Source organism: Schistocerca piceifrons, chromosome 11 (assembly GCF_021461385.2).
Source record: "Schistocerca piceifrons isolate TAMUIC-IGC-003096 chromosome 11, iqSchPice1.1, whole genome shotgun sequence".
Classification (NCBI taxonomy): Eukaryota; Metazoa; Arthropoda; class Insecta; order Orthoptera; family Acrididae; genus Schistocerca; species Schistocerca piceifrons.
The window spans coordinates 45,236,716-45,250,838 of NC_060148.1; the positions used below are offsets into that span (position 1 = coordinate 45,236,716).

Below are 14,123 nucleotides of genomic sequence, written 5' to 3' on the forward strand. Positions count from 1 at the left end.
AATGAACCCAGCCACAGAGTCCATCGCCTGATAGCTTGCTTGAAGGAGATCGCATATGTTTACAATAAAAACAAAGAACGTTGTCGGTAGGTTTCGAATACTTAAGCCATTTACGATCATTGTTTTTCTCAATTTGGTAAACTTCTTATGTTACAAATGAGTTGAAAATTCTCTTCCATTCTCGTTTAAAGGATACTCAAAACTTACAATTTTAGTAGGGCCTTTATGTAAAATTCCATTTATCATAGTGGATGTTAACCTATTATGCCAAGTGCCTGGGTCCAAACTCGTGGCTGCTCCACAACTGCTAGTAGTAGGCCTACCCGAATGTGGGACAGCGGGAGGTCCGTATTCCAGTGCTTGTGTTCACTTGCATCTCAAGCACCACACGATGAGAGGCTGCTGTTAAGGACATGGCCTTTTAAGCACGCTTAAGTCTCACTCTCTGACGTTGTTGGTCGGAGAAATTTTTCGGAAGCGCCTTCTTGTGAGTTCAAAAACTGTTCAGTTGTAGCTTTTTCTTGATCTTTTGAGCACGTGGATCGTATTTTTTAAACCTGTCCTATCACGAAACGTTTCCCTGTTCGCACTTTGAACTCCACGGGGCGGGGAAAAACACTGTATCTTCACACACAGTGCACACACAACACGTGAGGTGGCGAAGTAGTGCAGGCATATGTTTAAACTGACGACAATAAAACAATCATTCTGTGGGAAACAACCTGCTGACGAGTGGGATGTAATGCTTCATTGTGATCCACAGCAATGAGTAGAAATGGCGCGGACAGGGGCTGAGAAGCAATGAACCGAATATATGCATGGGCAACAGCCATGTGTTGACAATAAACAGTACTGTAGTGTGTCGGTATCACAAAAACCCTGGTTCCCTCTACCCCGGTGCGGGCATAATTTTCTGAGAGGTACTCCAGTGGCCACAGTCGTTTCACAATGAGCGTAGAATTGAATTACATTACGTGAAAAGTACTTTCACAAACGTGTTACTTATTTTTTTTCAGCCTGTCCGCAATAACAAAATTAAGGCGACAGTCTTCGTATTACATTCGCATGTTCTGCGCGGGTCCCTGGAAGCGCTGCCGGCTGTGTGGGGCCCCCGTAGCAGGCTGCAGTTGGTACCTGCCGGCCTCGCAGCCGTTGGCAGCACTGACTGCGTGCCACAGCCCTGCCGCTTCAGGCGTCTGTCGCATTTGTAGCGAGTCGTGTCCAGTGTGACGTTCTGCGTTGGGGTTTCGTGCTGCTGTTTCTGCGCCGAGAGTTTCTTCTGCTACACCCACACCCTTAATAAGGTAAGGACGACTGTTTTCATGCGTTCCCGCAGTGTTGAATTATTTTCTTTGTTTTCTTTTGGTTTGTTTTTGCAAAGTCATGGTAGCTGTAAGGTTTCATTTACGTTCACTATGGAGACTATCCCTTACAAAGCAAACCGCGTTCGGTTATTACGCTCTCAAAATACTAACGAATTTCGTATTACAAATCTTATTAATTTAAAGTCCTGCCGACATTCCTATTAATTCTGCTGTTCTACGGACTTTAGGCATGAGAGAAAAGCATAGGCTCGGACGAGATTTCTACTCGTATTCGCGCCATTTTGTTGAATTTTTTTTTTCCGAAATATAGGTTCGTATTTGTACACATGTGATCCATAAAAGGATTATTCTGCGTGTTAGGAATAACAGAACAGAATGACGGAACACTGCTTCTGCAAGTAGATAAGATGCTATGGCAACTTCGACTATTGAGGAATTCAACAATTACTTTACGTCAGGATAGTGCGTAGACCTTGGGACAGTCTGATCCTATTCCTAATGGCTTGAAATCAAACCAAGCTAGACGCATTTTGACAGTTCGATAGTGGAGCATTGAATCCGGTATTCCCGAAGCAGTCGGCTCCACGAAAACTGCCGAATTTAGTACAACTGATCTGTTAGCTTCTTTCTCCCAGTCCTGCATTAGCAATCGTCAGCACGTTAAGTCACGCAAATGTGCTTTAGTACTGAACGCTGTTCCATTGAATTTCGATATTTTCACTTTTCTAATGTTTTTGGTGACAACGTAGTCTGTTGGTTAGTCAGTAAGACAGATAATGTTACCCTCCATTACGTCTTTGTTCTATACGTGTAAGTGGAGAAATTAATGAATTCTTACGATGACCTAAAATTGATCCTCTTGCTAGAAAGTTTGTCAAATTCCCGTCGTTAGGGGCTTAGTCTTCACTTCTGTTAATAATCGTGCATCTCCAGGCAGTGACTGTGCCGTACACTTCCCAAAAAAATAGTCGGTTTTCTGCTAAGGGGGTATCTGGACGAGTGAAGCAGTGTCCCACGTAAAGGACCAGCACTGAAACATTTTTGCAGTAAAACCAGCCATCCTCGGAATCTTTTCTGATAAGTGTTTGTCATTGCTCAGAACGATATCAAAATACAGAGTATTAGTTACAAATCTCGCTGCAGAACTCAACTATTATATATATTCTTGATGGAACAGTCCATAGCTGTACTTTCGGTTCATAGCGTGCGCGCTGGACACTACGAACAGGCAGTTCACCTGTGGACTGTTCCATCAAAACATAAGATGGGAGAAACTGAAACCAAACGGGTGCTGCTGAGTAATACTTTATTAGGACAAACAATTATTCAACTGTTGCGGCTTTAAGAAGAACGCATTGTTACATCTGTAGTTGCCTACAGTATGAAGTGTGTTGCTGTTGCGTAGAGGAAGGAATACACAGTTTATATCACAGCAAGCATATCTCTTGACATTAATACGTTAAGAGTAATTTCATCGTCTTTTGTGGAAGTAAATGAAAAATAGCAATGCAGGTGGTTGTAGGCAAACTTCCACAAAGAAGGGCTGATACGGTAGCCACCTCCCTGAAATATGGGTTGTGTTTACAAATTGGTCTGCATACATACATACGTACATACATTGATCCTTGTTGCGTAGCGCATTAATACATTTCGTAATGATGTGGGATGTATCACTTTAACATAAGTTTTCTTTACACAAAATAGTAAATATTTTTATAGTTAATACTTCATGTCTACAGATTCATCTATTCAGTAGGAGCCGTCATTCAGGAATACTTTTATTTTCTTTTAAATGTTGTTTAGATATCTGCCGGATTTTTAATGCTATTTGGCAAATGACCAAATATTTTTGTGGCAGCATAATTCACACCTTTTTGTGACAAAGTGAGATTTAATCCAGAGTAGTTTCTTCTAGTGTTGTAGCTATGCACTTTTCTATTATTTTTGAATTGGGGTGGGTCATTAATGACAAATTTCATAAATGAATATATGTATTGCGAAGGTACTGTGAATATCTCAAGTTCATTAAATAAATGTCCACAAGGTGATCTTTGGTGGGCTCCAGCTGTTAGCCTGATCACACCCTTCTGTGCTATGAATACTTTTCCTCTTAGTGACGAATTGCCCTCAAATACGATACCATGTGTAAGCAAGTAAGTAAAATAGGTGTAGTAGGCTAATTTAATGATGTTCATCACCAATATTTTGCAATAACCCCAGTAGCATACGTAGCTCAACCTAATCACTTCAGCAGATAATTGATGTTTCTTCAAATTCAATTTCTCATCAGTGTGCACATCCAGAAATTTTGAATACTTTGCGTTAGCAACAGACTTGCTTTCATAGCCTATATTTATCAATGTTGTTACGCCATTTACTGCACAGAATTGCATACACTTTTTTCTCGAAGTTTAATGAGTGTCTATTTGCAGAGAACCACTTAATAATTTTGTGAAAAACATTATTTACAATTTCCTTGACTGTGATTACTGTACTTGTATCATTAGCAAAAAGAACTAGCTTTGCATGCATTAATATATATTGAGGACAGTAAGGGACCCAAGACTGAACTCTGTGGGACACCATTCTTGATACCTCCTCAGTTAAAGGACTCTGCTGATTTTTGCAGACAATCTGTAGTGCTAATTTCAGCCTTCTGCATTCTCCCAGTTAAATATGAATTAAACCATTTGTGCACTGTCCCATTCATGCCACAATACTTAAGCTTGTGTAGAAGAAATTCATGATTCACACCATCAAAAGCCTTTGAGAGGTGACAAAATATCCTAATGGGTGATGTTTGATTATTCACTGCATTTAATATTGATCAGTGAAAGCATATTTATAGCATTCTCTTGAAAAGCCTTTCTGAAAACCAAATTGACATTTTGTTAGTACTTCATTTTTACAGGTACGTGATGCTACTCCTGAATACATTACTTTTTCAAGACTTTTGAATAAAGCTATCAGAAGTGAGACTGGCTGGTAGTTGTTAGCATCAGACCTATCCCCATTTTGGAAATACGCAACCGTCCGATCCCACCCATCTGCTTTGACGTCACAAATATGGCGGAAACGACCATAAACCACGATTCCAATATGGCGCATATAAAGTCGTTACGTACGCATTATGAGGACGAAAATACATCGAAAAAGAAACACACACACTTTTCACAAAAAGCCTAATGAGACTAACGGGACAAGCGCGGGAAATGGGGTGTTTTTTGTGGGGGCAAACTAAATATAAACTAATTTAGACACCCACCCCAATACAAAACAACACAAAACTCTCCAAATACCACTAAACACAATATCATCTGGAATCGGACACTTCCCTTGACCTATATAGCTCAACAGCAGCTCCCGATCCCATAAATGAGGATCAAACACTTTCCTTGGCGTATATAGCTCGAAAAACATCTCCCGATATCAATACCAACATACGCAGCCACACATTGGGATCGAACACTTCCCTTGCTCTGTGCACTGTTAATTTTATCCGTCATATCCATTCCTGAACAAAAACAACAACCGATTAATTTTACTAAAATTACCACACGATGTACAGCGAACACTAAATTAACTTTAACACAAAATCGTTAACTCACTGAAACGAATTCCACCACAAACACAGCCGACACTCGAACAATTCTGGATAATGAGCAAAAGCAAACTGAGCCCATTACACCACACGAACGAAAACCCTGAACACACCACCAGAGTGCACAACAAACCACAACACGACGACATCTACAAACACGCCACATTCACAAACCAAACTCCGCGCCGTCGTGACGTCACACACAACACCCTTACGTCACGGGTCAAAGCCGACGCGTGGGATCGGACGCTTCTGTCGACCCCTCATTTTTACGCAGTTTTTGAACAACAGAGTATTTCAGTCTATGAGGAAAAATACATATCTGGCTGAGACTCCTACTTATTTGTTGGGAACAAGATTTCAGTACTCCGTAGCACAGCGAGAGGTCTAGGTTGGTGTGGAGTAAGGTGGTATGACTGTGAGACGGGTAAGACAATGAACGTGAATGCGAAATAAAGGGTGGGGCTACGGGGTTCGTATGTAGCATAAACTTCATCATAAGAGCAAACCAGATGTAAACAAACGCAAGCGCGATGACAGGTCTGCAGCCGTAGCTCTCCTAAACTGGTGGTGCTCCGCTCTCGGAAGTAGGTCCAACTTAAGTGTTCGATAGCTTATTACTATGTCAGTGTGGAAGAACCTTTCAGACATTCTGACCTATTAACAGCCATCAACGTCTATCTTAATCGTACTTTACCTACGTAACTTTTATCTTAAATGGTGTACAGTCAGTGTCTCTGTAACCAGTACTTGTGCTCTGATTGTCTCGCTGTTCATACGTACCGCGAAAATGGACGACACTGCTTCCTGCTTCGTAGTGAAACACGCGCCTGGAACACCGTTAGCGGCGAGAAACAAGTAGTTAATGTTCTTCACAAGATTACAGACAAAAATCAGCTTTTGACTTTTTTCGAGTAGGACTATGTATCAGAAATAAGGGAGGTGTTAACTGTATGCGTGGCGCGATAGACAGGGTCGTAGACTGAGCATCGTGTGTGCCGGCGGGCGGTGGTTCTACACTCCACGTGGTGCGTAATTTTCTTTGTTCGGTTTGAATACCTAAAGCATTTAAATATGAAACTCATCACATGTACATATACATCTATATGGTTACTCCGCAATTCACACTCAAGTGCCTGGCAGAGGGTTTATCGAACCATTTTCATACTACTACTCTACCATTCCGCTCTCGAATGGCGCGTGGGAAAAAGGAACACCTATACCTTTCCGTTCGAGCTCTGATTTCTCTTATTTTATGATCACGATCATTTCTTCCTACGTAGTTGGGTGTCGACAAAATATTTACACATTCGGGAGAGAAAGTTGGAGATTGAAATTTCGTAAATAGATGTCTCCTCAATCAAGACTGCCTTTGATTCAGTGACTCTCAGCCCAACTCGCGTATCCTATCAGTTACACTCTCACCCCTATTTCGCGATAACACGTAATGAGCTGCCCTTCCTTGAACTTCTTCGATGTCCTCCGTCAATCCTACCCGGTAAGGATCCCATACCGCGCAGCAATATTCCAGCTGAGGATGGACAAGTGTGATGTAGGCTGTCTTTTTAGTGTTCTGCCAACAAAGCGCAGTCTTTGTTTCGCCTTCCCCACAATATTATCTGTGTGATCTTTCCAATTTAAGTTGCTCGTAATTGTAATTCCTAGGTATTTAGTCGAATTGACAGCCCTAAGATTTGTGCGATTTATCGTATACCCGAAATTACTCGATTTCTTTTAGTACCCATGTGCATGACCTCGCACTTTTCTTTGCTTAGTGCCAATTGCCACTTTCGCACCACACAGAAATTCTCTCTAGATTATTTTGTAGTTGGAATTGATCGTCTAATGGCTTTACTAGACTGTAAATTACAGCGTCATCTGCAAACAATCTAAGGGGGCTGCTCAGATATCTCCTAGATCATATAGGTAAATCAGGAACAGCAGAGGACCTATGACACTACCTTGCGAACGCCTTGTATCACTTCTGTTCTACTCGATGATTTCCGTCTATCGCCACGAACTGTGACCTCTCTCGGAGAGGAAATCACGAATCCAATCACACAACTGAGACGATACTCCATATGCACGCAATTTGATTAATAGTCGCTTGTGAGGAATTACTCCTATTTCCTTTCTTGAATATTGGTGTGACCTTTGCTACTTTCCAGTCTTCAGGAACAGACCCTTCGTCAAGTGAGCGGTTGTATATGATTCATAAGAAAGGCGGTGTTGTCTGCATACTCTGAAAGCAACCTGACTGCTATATCACCTGGACCTGAAGACTTGACTTAGTAAAGTGATTGTTGTTTCGCAACACCAATCTACTTTTGTCACTCACGCTAACAACTGTTCTGGTTTCGAATTCTGGAATATTTACTTTCGTGAAGAAATTACGGATGTTTTTTGCCACTGGTGTACTTTACATACGACCAGAATCTCTTTGGGTTTTCTACCATATTTTGAGACAATGTTTCATTGTGGAAACTATTAAAATAAGTTCTGGCCATCGTACTCGGCGCGGCACAAGGGAACAGACGGAAAAATTTAAGTTCCTCTTCCGCCCACGAATGGCGCGTGGGTAGGGTGATCCTCGGTAAGGCGTCTGTATTGGCCGCAGTTTCTCGATTTTTCTCGTCGTCGTCGTCATTTCGCTGCAAGCCTGGAAGCTTCGAGGAGACGCGCTGGCGCTGCGGAACAGCGGTTTGTGGGCAGGAAGCGGGCGTCCGCGCAGTGCAGATAACTGCGGGTCGCCAGTCCAGGGTCAGCGGGTGACGTCACGCGGCGAGGCTGGTGGAAACCGAGCACACTGAAGAGGGGGTGGGGGGGAGCGGCGAGGAGCGAGACTGACGTCACGGCGCAGCGAAGAACGGCTTCGGTGAACACCACCACATTCCGTAAAGTCGTGTGAGGTTTGAATCTGTAGGTGGTTACTTAGTTTTACTGCATGCCCCATCACGACATTAATTTTGTGGTGCTTATGTTTAGATTTGGTTGATACTCGAGACCTGTTGGAAAAGAGCACTATAACGTATTACGGTTATGTACATGAGGGTATACAGGTACATTCATGACGGTGCATTTTGTGTGGTTCTTATCGTTTGAAAGCGATGTTTCACGCTGAGCCGGAAAACATTGGCGCGTAAAAAATGTGTACGCCACATGAAGTTTTCAGGCAGAAGAACCTTTCCTTCAGCTTGTATAAATCACACAGAAGTGTACATGTTGGCATAATTTGACAATAGTAATTGTATAAATTTTTCGTTCCGGTATAGATATAGTAAAAGTTGTCTGTGGACTGGCGCTGACACACACACACACACACACACACACACACACACACACTAGATTAGTCCTACAAGAGTTTAGTTTCTACCGACTGAGCTGCGGAGCCATGGAAACAGAATGAGGTGGCGGTGTTGGCCGGGAGATTTGCACCCGGGGTTGCTCGGCCGGTAGGAGAAAGCCGTCCCGTTTCACGCGACTCGGCCGATCTGCTCGGCGGTGGAGATGAGCTGAAGTTACGGGGGCGGCGCAAACATCCAGACCCCGAGAGAAGGAAACTAGCGACTCGGCCGGGAATCGAACCTGGGGCGCTAAACACAGACTGCGGACACTGCTGCACCGACCGTGAACACGAGTCTGTCTAGGATACGCTGTGTGGGGCTGACCACCTCTCTACCCTGCTAGAAGTAGTCAGTGTTTCGAAATTCTTCCGTTCATTACCGCCTTAACAACGTCGCATTTTGTCTCTCTGGGGGGGGGGGGGGGGGATGTGAAGATGTTCTACAAAACAAAAATCTACTCGCATCTTGACCTAGAACATGCGAATTTCTTCTCAGATGGGTCTCTGATAAAAGCCGTGCTGTTCGTTCAATGGAAACAACGATTGTGTTTTGCGGCATGGAATATCCGCTGGCAAACTTCGGGGTCACGTTATTCTGTTTACACTTGTTTATAAATGAAATGGCCACGCTAGTACTCCGAATTGTGTAGGAAAATCATATTACAAATCGCCTACTTTCAAAAAGAAATTCATAGCTCAGATCCTCAATAACAGAATTGCGGAATTGTATACAAAGAAAGGTTGGTTAAACGAGAAAGTTTATTAGTTGTATCTTGAAATATCGATGCACTATTCGAAGTCTTAAAATTATCGAATAGATAATGATTTCATTGGTAAACAGAAAGAAGAAATCGCTGCAAGGCATGCGAAAAAACTGTCAAATTTGTCCAAGGGTGTTACCAGAGGTAACCAACAAGGATGTTCCAATAATACAGGTTTCACACACACGCTCTGTGAACGTGTTATTAATAAAACTTCTATAATGTTTTCAACAGCTAAGACCCAGTTACTGTCCAAAGCGCTGAAATTCAATATCGCACCTGCGATTAAAGAACCACACGTGGTAGACAATTTCATAGCAGGCCTTAAATTAGGTTTGGAGTGTACCAAAACGCCAAAGAATGTTCAAACGCGGTTTGGCTAATCCTGTAAAATCTTAGAAAATGAATGATCTGTCGCTCAATCAAAGCATTACGTTATAGACCGGTGAAAAGTATTAATGGTAAACTGGAGAATAATGGCGCCCTAGTTACGAAAGCCGATAAGGTGAACTCGTTAATTACAGCTTCCAAAGCGGAATACATAGAAAAAACAGGCATTTTTCGATCAAAATGGCATTACTTCCATCGAATCAGATCCTACTCAAGCGTTACAGAAAGAGGTAAGAACAAGTTTGCAGAAAACCAATAAATTAATAGGAGTGTTTCTAAAGAAATGACTCTTGAATATGAACCCGAAGCCTCCCATACTAACGAGACAATTCAAAGTTCACAAAAACTTCCATCCGAAACGTCCGATCATGGACAGTACAAATAGTACGTACCACAAGCTGGCTGTCTGTTTACATTACAAAATTAAGGACAACTTCGCTTTCCAGAAAATTTACTTTCAGAAACTCTGTCGAATGGTAAATAAACTGAATAATGTAATCTGCCATGCCACATCCGAGCTGGCTTCCTTTGATGTTTCCAGCCTCCGTACCAACGTACCTGTAGATCGGACTTACACTTCCATAAGAAATTGTCAGATACTGAAATTGATGAGCTCATGAACCTCCCGCGCCTTGTTTTGAAATACAATTACTTTTCTTTTAAAGACAAAATATACTCACAACCGTACGGGTTAGCACTGGGTAGCCCTCTAGCAGGGATTCTTTCCGATATATTCATGGATACGATAGAATCTCAATTTTTTGTTAGTAATATATAGATGGCGGAGAAAATAAAGTTGTATGCCGAGATACATGGATGATATTCTCTTGGTAATTGACTCATCCCAAGAAGACATAGATCAGATACTTGTACTGTTCAACGATCTCCACGAGAAAATTATTTTTACTCTTGAAAGCGAGTCACCCAGTATGACGCTGTAGATCTTAAGTTATCTGTAGTCCATGATCACATAGAATGTGACATCTTCATCTCCAGGAAGCATAAGTTTTCTGAGAATGTCATACCTGCTGATTCTGCACACCCGCTGGCGCATAAAATGGCACTTTCTCGTTCTAGTATACATGGAGCGATATCCATTCCCCTATCCGCAGAAGCCTTGGAACACGAACTGGCAACCCTTGAAACAACAGCCCGAAATAACGGTTACGAGCTTGAAATAAAGAGACGGCTCTAAGACAGGAAAGTAGATAATAATAAAAGTTCCACGTTAGGTTATCGTGCTGGAAGTCAGTCCCTTCATAGGTAAAGTTTCATATTAAATAGGGCGTCTTCTAAAGAACCAGGGGTTCCAGACAATTTTGCCTACTAATAGTAGGCTGCAGAAGAACTTGATTCACACTTTAAAAAAGCCTAAATTGTCATTATCCGGAGTTTACAAGATTGCATGTGACAATTGTCCGAAATTTTACATCGGCCAAACAGGAAGAGCCTTACTAACGAGATACAAGGAGTCTATACCTCCTAAAGTTGCGGATGGCAAGCGTGGTTCGACATTCGCTGAACACTTGGTGCAAACGGCTCACGCACTCAACCCTCCGAATAATACTCAGCTCTTGCATTGCGAAGTTGTCCGCCCCAGTAGCTGAGTGGTCAGCGTGACGGATTGCCGTCCTCTGGGCCCGGGTTCGATTCCCGGCTGGGTCGGAGATTTTCTCCGCTCAGGGACTGGGTGTTGTGTTGTGTTCATCATCATTTCATCCCCATCCGGCGTGCAGGTCGCCCAATGTGGCGCCGAATGTAATAAGACCTGCGATATGGCGGCCGGACCTGCCCCGCGAGGGGCCTCCCGGCCAATGACGCCAAACGCTCATTTCCATTTCCATTGCGAAGTTCACGTACTACATGACAAAAAATAACCTTCTTAACGACCAGCTGCAGCTGCGACGCAAAAACTTTTTTGAAGGTGTTCAACCGTTATTCCATCCGCCATAATCGTAGGGAGTAATCAACATGTTCTAGCACTCCCGTTTTGCCGAATAGCTGGGATTATCCGGTATTTCAAACCCGTAGTTATCCCCTTGCGGTCAAGTTCGATGTTTAGCTCAAATATGCTAGGTTGGCTTAAAATAGTGAACGCATTGGTCCCTTCACTTTTGACGTCCAACAAATTATTACAAATGTTAAGACAGTCGCTTTGTCTGTGCTCCTTACTGGACAACGTGTACGTCAATTTCGTTAGCCGCACCTGGTTGTTCATAAAATTTTAAGTTTAGGAGCACACGTTGGTACAAGTGTTAACAGTGTCGCGCATGCGCTCTCGAGGCTGTGGACAGTACCAGTACAACGTCCGTTGCTGCCGTACAGCGGTCGCGGAGTGGGGCCGTTTCTGTTTCCCGGGTAAGTTATTACAATGTGGCGACGTATTTCTCTATTATAGTTTTTAGTTTCTGACGTTGCCCTGTATGGACAAATCGTAGTTCCTTTTATTCTGAAGAAGGTTGGGTTGCCCCAACTGAAACCTAGGTAAATCTACGTAAACATTGCAACTGAGGCTGTTGTTAATTTCAAATTAATATTTATACAGCTGCTGACAGGGCCGCGAAATGTTGAAAATGTTATAATAACCTCGTCTCCTGTTCATTACTGCTCACACATAAGCAGCTTATTTTCTGGAGTTGGGCTTTAAGAGCGTCGTTGGTGGCTGCCCTACGCGCCGTGCAGGGCGGCGTGAGGCGCACACAGGTTGTCCCTACAGCTGAAAGCAGCGCCGTGCCGTATTCGCGGTGCGCACTAAAGGCTGCCGACACAGACTGCCGCATATCGGCGGCCGTATTTGTCTGCACGGCATGCGGCCCGTCTTGTTCTCTGGAGAGCGTTGGCTTTTTTCACAAAAACGTGGCACCTGGTTTTGGTAGTTATATGCGAGCATCAGTTTGAAGAGGTACGGGCACAGACAAATTTCGAAATCACCGATACCGGCTGCGTTTTACACATAAGGACGACGTCGTTTTGAGATCTCGTGATACCAGAAGACAGGAATGTGCAGTTAGCTGCTGAGCTCGGAATAGAAATGAAAGAAAACCACAGGTTCCCCTAGAAACGTCCTTTCGTGCAAGAAATACAACTGCGTCTTTGCAAAACAAAACGGAAGCTAATCCTACCGCTGATGAAGAAGAGAGCATACTTTTAAAGTGGGCCAAGCCATAGCTCCAGTCTCGTATTTACGCCGTGACAACAGTATTGTGGGAAATCGTAACCCATTAGTCTCCGTCAATGCACGATAATTCCAGTTGCATATTCCAGTGTACTCAACGAGATTCTAAATCGAAATACAGTGATACGTAGTTCTGAAATGAATTCAACCCCATGTTTGCAATGTACGTGTTAATTCCATCTCCGGATCACACTTCAGCGCCCTTGAGAGGTGCAGACACTCTCTTCTCGCGATTACAGCTGTGGTAAACATTACCAAATGGTTTCGCGTTTTACGAACCCGGATTGACGTGACCTGTGCAAGTTTGTGCGGCATTCGGGTTAGAGTTCAGATCCGGCTCAAATTTTCGTGTTTCGCAAACAGCGGCCGTGTGTCCGGCTTCGCGAAATTCGAATACATTACCCAATAAATGTAAAACTGTTTCCCATCTACACGAACCTACCGTTATATATAGGGTATGTTTGTCAAGCCCTAACAACTTGTATATCGGGAAAAAAATCAGAATAAATGGCGATTTCGTAAGTTTTTCATTACTGTGTCAGATGTTACGCTTACACATGTTCTGTATAAAGGAGATAACCTAAAGTGAATCGTTACCACTGCCTGGTTGCTTATACTGTTGTAAAACTTGCTGATACTTTAGTTTTGTGAAGCACGATGGATGAAGCTTGCGTATCTAGACATGTTGAAATTTGTGCCGTAAGGCGTGGGCGGATACCTCAGCTGGCAAGACTGAAGCTTCCACGTTGGCAACCTCATGTGGGGCGTAAACGTCTCGACAGCCTGAATACGCGGGTGTGGTTGACGCTTTGCTGATAGGCGCGGAGGCAAATACTCTGCCTGCGAGGCTGAAACACTGAAGAGACACACAGCCACTGCGAGAGAGAGAGAGAGAGAGAGAGAGAGAGCGGCCTGCCACGGGGAGCGGCCAGCCCAGGCTCCACAGAGGCCGGGACTTCCCCGGGCAGCTGGCGCAGTGCGGCCACACCCGCGGAAAAAAAGTACCTGTTGCTGTGGGGCAGAGGGGTGTGCGGCAGCGAGGCTGACGCGGCGACGGAGCGCAGAATGGCCTTCCTGCCCCAAGTACCCTCCGCCACACACCGTAAACTGGCCGGAAGCAGCTGTTCTTTTTATTTTTGGATCGCACTCCAGCTCAGGACTCATTTTGTAGTGCTACATGTAGAATGTCGTATCAGAATCAAAGTTCATCGACGAAGCATGTTAGTCATAAACGATAGTGAAATTTAGATATAGCTGTGTCATTGCTTAAAAAAGCTATTTTTGTTTCAATTAAATCTTAAGGTAGCTTTAGTAGCTTGCTAACTGTTGACTTTGCTTTAAAGTGACTTCACATTTTTTCAGTAATAACAAAAATGGTTCAAATGGCTCTGAGCACTATGTGACTTAGCTTCTGAGGTCTCCTAGAACGTAGAACTAGTTAAACCTAACTAACCAAAGGACATCACACACATCCATGCCCGGGGCAGGATTCGAACTTGCGCGGTTCCAGACTGTAGCGCCTAGAACC

At 43.5% G+C, this 14,123-nt stretch overlaps 1 protein-coding gene across 2 annotated transcripts in view; it reads left to right on the forward strand.

The window, feature by feature from the left end:
* Positions 1 to 254: 254 nt before the first annotated feature.
* The window catches only part of LOC124720392 (protein roadkill-like), a 46,283-nt gene continuing 32,414 nt past the window's right edge, over positions 255 to 14,123 (forward strand). For both annotated transcript variants that reach the window (XM_047245730.1, XM_047245732.1), the window contains exon 1: positions 255 to 1,304. The gene's annotated coding sequence lies outside the window, so the exon portion shown is untranslated. The remainder of the gene's footprint in view (positions 1,305 to 14,123) is intronic.